This window comes from Chiloscyllium plagiosum, chromosome 49, assembly GCF_004010195.1.
Source record: "Chiloscyllium plagiosum isolate BGI_BamShark_2017 chromosome 49, ASM401019v2, whole genome shotgun sequence".
NCBI lineage: Eukaryota > Metazoa > Chordata > Chondrichthyes > Orectolobiformes > Hemiscylliidae > Chiloscyllium > Chiloscyllium plagiosum.
This window is the reverse complement of record NC_057758.1, coordinates 1,370,939-1,380,461: the sequence shown is the minus strand read 5'-3', so window position 1 is coordinate 1,380,461 and position 9,523 is coordinate 1,370,939. Positions and strand designations below refer to the sequence as shown.

At 47.4% G+C, this 9,523-nt stretch overlaps 1 long non-coding RNA gene across 2 annotated transcripts in view; it reads left to right on the top strand.

The window, feature by feature from the left end:
• LOC122544457 overlaps positions 1–6,382 on the top strand; it is a 12,291-nt gene extending 5,909 nt beyond the window's left edge. Inside the window, exons 2-3 of one of the 2 annotated variants that reach the window (XR_006310349.1) lie at positions 3,483–3,562; positions 6,149–6,382. This is a non-coding gene — a long non-coding RNA (uncharacterized LOC122544457). Of the gene's footprint in view, positions 1–3,482; positions 3,563–5,262 lie in introns of both variants that reach the window. The other variant, XR_006310348.1, reaches the window with a different exon arrangement.
• Positions 6,383–9,523: the final 3,141 nt, after the last annotated feature.

Here is a 9,523-nt window from a genome sequence, read left to right as displayed (position 1 = left end):
AATGTGAGCAAATGTGAGGTCTTGCACTTTGGAAAAAAGAATACAAGCATGGACTACTTTCTAGACGGTAAGAAAATTCCTAAAGCCAAAGTACAGAGGGATCTGGGAGTGCTAGTCGTGGATTCTCTAAAGGTAAACATGCAGGTTGAGTCCGTGATTAAGAAAGCGAATGCAATGTTGTCAATTATCTCAAGAGGATTGGAATATAAAAGCACCGTTGTGCTACTGAGACTTTATAAAGCTCTGGTTAGGCCCCATTTGGAGTACTGTGTCCAGTTTTGGTCCCCACACCTCAGGAAGGACATACTGGCACTGGAGCGTGTCCAGCGGAGATTCACACGGATGATCCCTGGAATGGTTGGTCTAATCTACGAGGAACGGCTGAGGATCCTGGGATTGTATTCATTGGAATTTAGAAGATTAAGGGGAGATCTAAGTTTGAACCAGAACTGCAAAAAGAAGAAGAGGAACACCTATACAAGGTATTCGCCAAAAACGGATACCCGCGCAACTTCATCAACAGATGCCTAAGATAATACATGGCTTGGAGAGGGTGGACGCGAGGAAACTGTTTCCGTTTGGCGAGGAGACTAGGACCCGTGGACACAGCCTCAGAATTAGAGGGGGTCAATTCAGAACAGAAATGCGGAGACATTTCTTCAGCCAGAGAGTGGTGGGCCTGTGGAATTCATTGCCACGGAGTGCAGTGGAGGCCGGGACGCGAAATGTCTTCAAGGCAGAAATTGATAAATTCTTGATGTCACAAGGAATTAAGGGCCACGAGGAGAATGCGGGTAAGTGGAGTTGAAATGCCCATCAGCCATGATTGAATGGCGGAGTGGACTCGATGGGCCGAATGGCCTTACTTCCGCTCCTATGTCTTATGGTCTTATGCACATCTGTGGACTATGGGAGGAAACCCATGGGTGCGTGGGTTGGCCTCGGGGGTGCTGTGGTTTCCTCCCATCAATTCAGCTTTGCCATTGGCTGATCTGCTCCTCACCCCCATTTCACTGCCTCCTTCCCGTAACCTCTCACCCCGTTACCAATTAAAAACCTGTCCACCTTCTCCTTACATTTACTCACTGTCCCAGCATCCACAGCACTTTTCTGGCAGCGAATTCCACAGATTCACAACTACGTTTGAGCAGTCGTATCTCACCAACTCTTGTTTTAAATTGGCGAACACCTATCATCAGGCTACGACGTCTCACCTTAGAATTCCCCACGAGGGGATGCATCCGTCCCCACATTTTCAATCATCTTGAGTTCGTCATTTGATCTTCCCTCTTTCTTCTTAATTCCAGAGAGCATAGGCCTACGCTGTTCAATGTCCCTTCAAACTACAAACCCCTTATCATTCGGAGCAATCTAATAAACCTTCATTTGAACTGACTCCAATGTCTTCATTTTCTAAAATGGCGGGACCAGGACTGCGCACAAAACTCTACGTGCGGTCTTACCAATGCCTCGCACAGTTGCAACAGCACTTCCTTACCATCATATTCTATTCATTTATCGAGAAAAGCCAAAATTGCATTTGCTTTCCTTATTATCTGCTTTCTCTATTTGCTAGTTTTCTGTGACTTACGAACAAGGACACCCAGATCCCTCATGACCTGAGCACCCCGAAGTCTCTCCCCATTTAGCTAATAGGTCGTCTTCCCATTTTCCTGGCCGAAATGCATGACCTGGCAGTTATCCATATTAAAACTCCATCTGCCACATTTTGGCTCACTCTCGTGAACTATCTATCTCCATTTATTAGATTAGATTACTTACAGTGTGGAAACAGGCCCTTCGGCCCAACAAGTCCACACCGACCCGCCGAAGCGCAACCCACCCATACCCCTACATTTACCCCTTACCTAACATTAAGGGCAATTTAGCGTGGCCAATTCACCTGACCTGCACATCTTTGGACTGTGGGAGGAAACCGGAGCACCCGGAGGAAACCCACGCAGACACGGGACGAAAGTGCAAACTCCACACAGTTAGTCGCCTGAGGCGGGAATTGAACCCGGGTCTCTGGCGCTGTGAGGCAGCAGTGCTAACCACTGTGCCACCGTGTCGCCCTGATTTGCTCGGTTCTTGTTTCTGCATTGCAATTTAATATTATTGGCTCGTCTACAAATTTGCCCGGAGAGCCTTTGATCCCTGCAGCTGAGTAGATATATAAATTGTTAAATAACCAGGGCACAAGTACCCCACCCTGGCATCCCACTAGTTACATCTTATGACCCGAAAAAGAAAAAAAAAGAAACATTTATCCGACTTCTATCAATCAGCCAGGCAACTATTCAAGATAAAATAATAAAAAGCTCCAAATCCATTACCACTTTGCTTGTTGCATCTTGGAAGAACTCCAGCAAATGAGTCAAACATGATTGACCCTTTATTAGGGCGGCACGGTGGCTCAGTGGTTAGCACTGCTGCCTCACAGGGCCTGGGATGCGGGTTTGCAACCCAATCTCGGGCGATTGTCTGCATGGAGTTCACACCTTCTCCCCATGGGTGCTTGGGCTGGCCTCTGGGTGCTCGGGTTTCCTCCCATAGTCCACAGATGTGCAAGTCAGGTTAATGTGCCCATAGTATGCAAGGATGAGAAGGTTAGGGGTCTGGGGGAAGTTACTGTTTGGAGGGTCGGTGTTGACTTGTTGGACAAAAATAGCCTGTTTCCACCCTTTAGGGATTCTATGATAAACCATACCTGACTCTGACGGACACCGTTTTGATCTTACGAATGTTCTGACGCTGCTTCTGAGAAAATTGATTCTAACATTCTCACAGCAACGGATGTTACACTAACTGGCCTGTAGTTTACCACAATTTGCCTCCTTTCCTTTTGGGAATAAGAGCCTGACATTAGCATTGTTCGAATCCACTGTACCGTTTCCTCCAGGCAGGGAATTGTGTCATGTTGTATCCGATGGACCCACTTGTCTAGCCGCCCACTTCCTGTAGAGCCTGAAGATGGACGCCATCAGGCCCGGGCAGACAAGCAGGAGGCTGGAAGAACGCAGCAAGCCAGACAGCATCAGGAGTTGGAGATGTAGCACTTCAGGACTCGGGGGGGGGGGGGGCATCAGTGGAGCTTCAGGGAAAGGGGGGTGGGAGGGCAGGTTTGCATGGCCAGGATGGGTGAAGGCAGGTAAAGGATTTGGTCGATGGGAGGAATAAATCCAGTCGGCGGCCGAGAATGGAAGGTAGGGGGGAGAGGCTGGAGAGGGGGTCTGGGGATGGGAAGGGAGGTTATTTGACTTTCCTAAACTCATCGCTGAGTCCTCTGGGCTGCAGACCGCCCACAAATGAAGATGAGGATGTTCCTCCAATTTGTGCTGTGGTTGGTTGTGGCAATGGAGGTGGCAAACGTTTGTCACGTCAAACAGGGAGTGGGTATGGGAATTAAAATGGGTGGTGACCGTGGAGGGCTTTTGTCTGCCGCAGGCGCGGCTGAAGTGTTTGTCTCCATGTTCCCTTAGTTTACGTTTGGGCCTCCCTGATGTAGAGAAGGCCACGTTGGAAACACCAGATACGGACAACTAGTTTGGAGGAGAGACAGGTGAGCTACTGTCTGACCTGGAAGGAATGCTTGGAGCGCTGGATGGAAGTGAGAAACGTGGTGTGCCGGCTGTGTTTGGATCTTTTCCAGTTGCAGGGTTCGGAGATGTTAGTTGGGAGAGGGGTGCAAACCAAGGATTGATGAAGGGAATGGTCCTTGAGGAGAGGTGGGGAGGGGAAGACGTTCTTGGTGGTGGCGTCCAGTTAGAGTTTGCAGAAGTGTTTAAAGATCATACATTTGATGCGTAGATTGGTGGGGTGGTCGGTGAGGACAAATGGGACAATATTATGAGGGGCGTGGATAAGATAAATAGGCAAAGTCTTTTCCCTGGGGTCGGAGAGTGCAGAACTGGAGGGCATAGTTTAGGGTGAGAGGGGAAAGATAAAAGGGCAACTTTTTCACACAGAGGGTGGTACGTGTATGGAATGAGCTGCCAGAGGAAGTGGTGGAGGCTGGTACAATTGCAACATTTAAGAGGCATTTGGATGGGTATATGAATAGGAAGGGTTTGGAGGGATATGGGCCGGGTGCTGGCAGGTGGGACTAGATTGGGTTGGGATATCTGGTCGGCATGGACGGGTTGGACCGAAGGGTCTGTTTCCATGCTGTACAGCCCTATGACTCTGTCTTTATTGTGTTTGGTGTGTGTGTTTTGAGCTGTGGAAAGGGGAACGGAAGGGGTGCAGTGGAGATGTGTATGGATGACAAGGGGAGTGAAAGCACGTTGTTTGAAACAGCTGGACTTTTTGCATGATTGGGAGTGGAATAACTCCTCATCTGAGAAGATGTGGCGGAGGCAGAGGAATTGAAACAACAGGACTGAGTTCTAGCAGGACACTGGATTTGTCTCTAATCGGTGCCAGCAGACGTTCGCATCAATTGTGTGTGTTTGTGGAGTAATTTTTTGCGATCGAGGTTAATTGTGCTAATTTCTAGCCAATTTATTAGCTCTGAGATGCCCATTCCAATAGGCATGATAATATTGTCATCCATTGCGAAAACAGAGGCAAAGAATTGATTTAGCAGCTGTGCCATTTCAATGTTCCCATTTATTAACTCTCCTATTTGGGGCGGCACGGTGGCACAGTGGTTAGCACTGCTGCCTCACAGCGCCAGAGACCCGGGTTCAATTCCCGCCTCAGGCGACTGACTGTGTGGAGTTTGCACGTTCTCCCCGTGTCTGCGTGGGTTTCCTCCGGGTGCTCCGGTTTCCTCCCACAGTCTAAAAGATGTGCAGGTCAGGTGAATTGGCCATGCTAAATTGCCCATAGTGTTAGGTAAGGGGTAAATGTAGGGGTATGGGTGGGTTGCGCTTCGGCGGGTCGGTGTGGACTTGTTGGGCCGAAGGGCCTGTTTCCACACTGTAAGTAATCTAATCTAATCTATTTCACCTTCCAAGGTACCAAGAGTCAACATAGCGACTGCCTTCCCTTGTATATACCTAGAGATGTTTTTGATATCCGTTTAAATATTTTGTGCTAATTTTCCATCGTAACTTACATTAGCTCTTCTTATTAATTTTATAGTATTCCTTTGTTTCTGTTTGAAAGTTTCCCAATCTTCCAGCCTGCCACTTGCAGCCTGCCACTCCCTCTGCAGTACGCAATACTTTAGTTTTTTTTGCCTTTGAGTTGTTATTGATCTCCCTTGTTTAGACACGGATGCTGTTTCTAAATCCCTTGACCATCCTTCTTCCTCAGTGGGATCCATTTTCGTGGTGAGGAACGGAGTAGAGCCTCAATCATCTGCCATTGCTGATCCACTGGCCTTCCTGCCCATCTGGTCTGCCCAAGTCCTCAGAACACGACCGTGGGACACCACCTTCCCTCACCCAAACTAACTTTGGAATTTCTATCACCCTATAGTCACGACTCCGAGAGGTTGCTAAACTATGACGTATCGATTAGTCTCTCCTCATTACGCACAGCCTACTGCTCCAAGAAACAATCTCTAACACATTCAATGAAATCTGCCTCCGGACTCCCCTTGCCAATTTCATTCTTCCAATCCTTGTTCAAGATAAAAATCACCCATGATTATTCTCGTACCTTTCTTGCAAGACTCTAATATTTCCTAGTTTTTAGCTGTGCCCCACTGGGAAACTACTCTGTGGGAAACAATGAATTACTCATATGCATGACCACATGGGGGTACTGTCCTCCTTTCTGTTTCTAATCTAACTTGCATTGACTGTATTGGGACCCACTGTGCTCCCTTCTCACCCGGAACTATGTTGTGGTAGCTCGATCTGGGAGTTCAGCATGCTCATCGGTTTCCTGCGTACCACAATGGGGTCTCTGTTCATTTCTTCTGCTCTCAGTCTACCTTGGGGTAGATCACATTGTATACTCTTCTGTTTCCAAAATGCTTTGGCTGATTCACAATGTCATCAAAGCTCACTCGTAAATTCTCAATGTACTTTGGGTAAATCACATCTGGAGCATTTTACAAACTGCTGCACCTTGTGTCGACCACACTGGGAACACTGTACTGAGCGCATCATTTCTCAGCTCACCGTGACTAGGTATTTCAGTCTTTATGGTGTTTAAGTATGGCTGTCTTTAATGTCTTCCTTTCTGTCTCCAGCATTATTGGTGAACGTGTGTGAGGAGAATGTTTTTGGACTCCCTATAACAGCGGCGAGAGACTGAGTAGACTGCATTGTTGGCACCTTGGCTGTTGCTGTATGAAGTAATGAGTGTCACAACATGGAGCATATTTGGCTGCATAGCACTCTGACCCTCTGGGTTACGCTGATAGTATAAATTCTGTCGTTGAGACACTACTGTATTGTGTAGATCCTCTGACCCTTGACACATTGCTTTCAGAACGATGTGAATAAATCGAGATGCATTGAATTAGCGCATCTTGACTGTCTCCTTTCTAATTCTGGAGCAGTGGTGCTGGAAGAGCACAGCAGTTCAGGCAGCATCCAAGGAGCTTCGAAATCGACGTTTCGGGCAAAAGCCCTTCATCAGGAATACAATTTTATTCCTGATGAAGGGCTTTTGCCCGAAACGTCGATTTCGAAGCTCCTTGGATGCTGCCTGAACTGCTGTGCTCTTCCAGCACCACTGCTCCAGAATCTGGTTTCCAGCATCCGCAGTCATTGTTTTTACCTCGTTTTTACCTTGTCTCCTTTCTAAGTCAGAGGCATCCCCGGACGAAAGGGGGGGGGGGGGGGGGGAGCTCAGAAATTCTCAGAACCCCACTGAAACGTCATAGTTCCAATTAATTTTCATCACATACTTTACACCCATTGTATTAGATACGTCAATCATTTCATCACATACTTTACACCCATTGTATTAGATACGTCAATCACTATCAATGGAGATTTTCTGTCCTCAGTGCAACACCGATAGAATACACTGCTCTCTATAAAGAGCAATCTGCCCACCTCCTTGATAACCACCACTTGGAATCGGTACTGAGTTTGTACATAGAATGTGCTCAGCTAAATGGACACGACTGTGCATCAATGGAACTGTCCGACTTGGAGCACAGCCCACCGAGGCTGAAGGAGGAGACATTGCATGCACCAGGTTGGGTTTGGCTCGGCAGGAGTATCAGACCTATTTGACCTCGTCTGTACCAATATAACCCTGTCAGTAAGAGTAATGGAGAGAATGGGTACTTTCACATACTTACTGCACCGAGTGGCTGTGGCATTTTCCCAAGCGAGGCGCGTTCAGGACAAACCTGGAAGCTGAAAAGCAAACATTCATGAGGCAGCGTGGTCCATCTCCAGCAGCAGATTTCTCTTTAACCACAAGGTCTGTCTTCACGTCCTGTCGTTTACCTGACCCGACCCTGATGCTGAACCCAGTCCTTCTGAACATGCAGGAAAAGGTGCCGAGGCGGCACACACTGCGTTGACTTAAGGAGTGACTGACCATTCTACTGCAGTCTGCATGAGGTGATACATGCAAGCTCATCACCAGAAAAAAAACATGCGATCGTATGGGTGCTTCCACACCCAGTCGATCAGATCAAAGCTCTGCAGTCTGTACTGACCTGGTCACGGGGTTCAGATATGCAACTTACCAAAGGAAGAGCCTCTACACATCTCGCCAACCTCAATGATGGAGGGAGCTTCGGCTGTCAGTTAATTCAATTCAATTCGCTCTGCGGGGACTTGTAGATACAGCTGAAGGCTCTGGACATTACATCCTGGCTGTTATATTGAATATGGAGATTGTTCCCAAAGACACTTTCGATTCACAACTTGCTCAAGGTTGGTCTGTTTGTTTAACACCTTCACTTACCTTTCTGGAGATGAGGGCGTAAACAGTGGAAAACTATCAGGCTGATAATCTTAAATACAGATTTGATCCTCGTCATGCAATCATAAATTACGTTAAATGCCCTTTGGCCTATTGAGACTTTGCCATCAGATAAAGACCGCAAGAATGTTTTCTGCACGATGCTGACGGCCTTAAATATGCTGATGCTTCAAATGCTCAAACGGAAACTTTGTAAATATTTTTTGATTTTCACCCTTCGAAGACGAGGCATGCCGGACAGTCACCATTCTCTGGGAGAACAGATTTTTCCTTCAATTCTGCCAAAACCTCTTGCCTTTTACTTTCAATTGATCCCCTGTCGCTATTCACCTTTCGACTAAGGGGAATAACTGCTGTTTACCCACTCTGTCTCTGCAGCTCTATCGGGCTCCCCTTTCCCCGCATCCTTCACTTCTCTGTTCCGAAAGGAAACAATCCGACCTGATCAGGCTCTCTTCGCAGCTAAACTGTCTCATCGCAGGCAACCTCTGGGTGAGTGCGCTCTGCACCCTCCACTATACAACCACATCCTTCCTGAAAGATGGTGACCTGAACTGTGTACAGTGCTCCAGCGATAGTACAACCAAAGTTCTATGAAGCCTTAATATTATCTCTCTACCCTTTCTATATCTGCCATGACTGATAAAGTCAGGTTTTCCCGGAAGACATGTGAACTCCCCTATTAACCCATCTTGCCACCTTCAGGGGTCGGTGGGCACGTGCCCCAGGATCGCACTCTACCTTTAAGCTTACTCATTTCCTGACATTCATTGACTCCTCCTTTATGCTATTCCTTCTTTCAAAGTGCATCACCTCACACTTGTCAGGTTATCTTCTATCTGCCCAATGATCTGCCGATCTGGACAACTCATTTTGATCAACCTGTCATCTGGCACCTTCTTCCTTACTGTCAAACGCCCAGCCACTCTGTTTCATCAGGAAGCTTACTTATTTATCTTCTCACCTGCACCATTTCTGAAAACCACAAGCAATAACGGTCCACGCGCTGGTCCCTTTGGTGCAGCAATGCACACTGGGTTCCACTCACAATGCCAACCGTTTACCATCCTACTGTGCCTGTTGTCATCAAACCAACGACGGTTCAACTTGCTACATGCACTGGATCGCAAGAGTTTCGACCTTCTTTCTCATTCGCCCACTTTGCAACTTATCAAAAGCGTCGCTGAAATCAATAAAAACTACGTCAATTACACTCGCGCCATCTGCACACTTGGTGATCTACTCAAACAAGGTGAACCTGATTTATTCAGCATCAAATCCATCCGACAAAACCATGCTGATTATTCCACATCGGACCTCAATCATCGAAATAAAGACTCTAAGATAATAAAGTGAAGCTAATTATCGGCTTCGCTGTTTGCTCCATACATATCACGATTACTGGTGTTACACTCAGTGGTCTATACTTCACTGTCCACACATCAATGCTCACTTTCATCCCCCTCCGTCCACACATCAATGCTCACTTTCATCCCCCTCCGTCCACACATCAATGAATTTAATACACGCCGTGACGTCGAACACTTCTTCCGTCGCCTCCACCTCTGAGCTTACTTTCACAATCCTGCCCACCTTCTGAGGACCCCTTCGCCCACCTCCAACACACTGCATCCACCTGGACACCCAGCGCTGGCCTATTACCTGCCCTCGACCT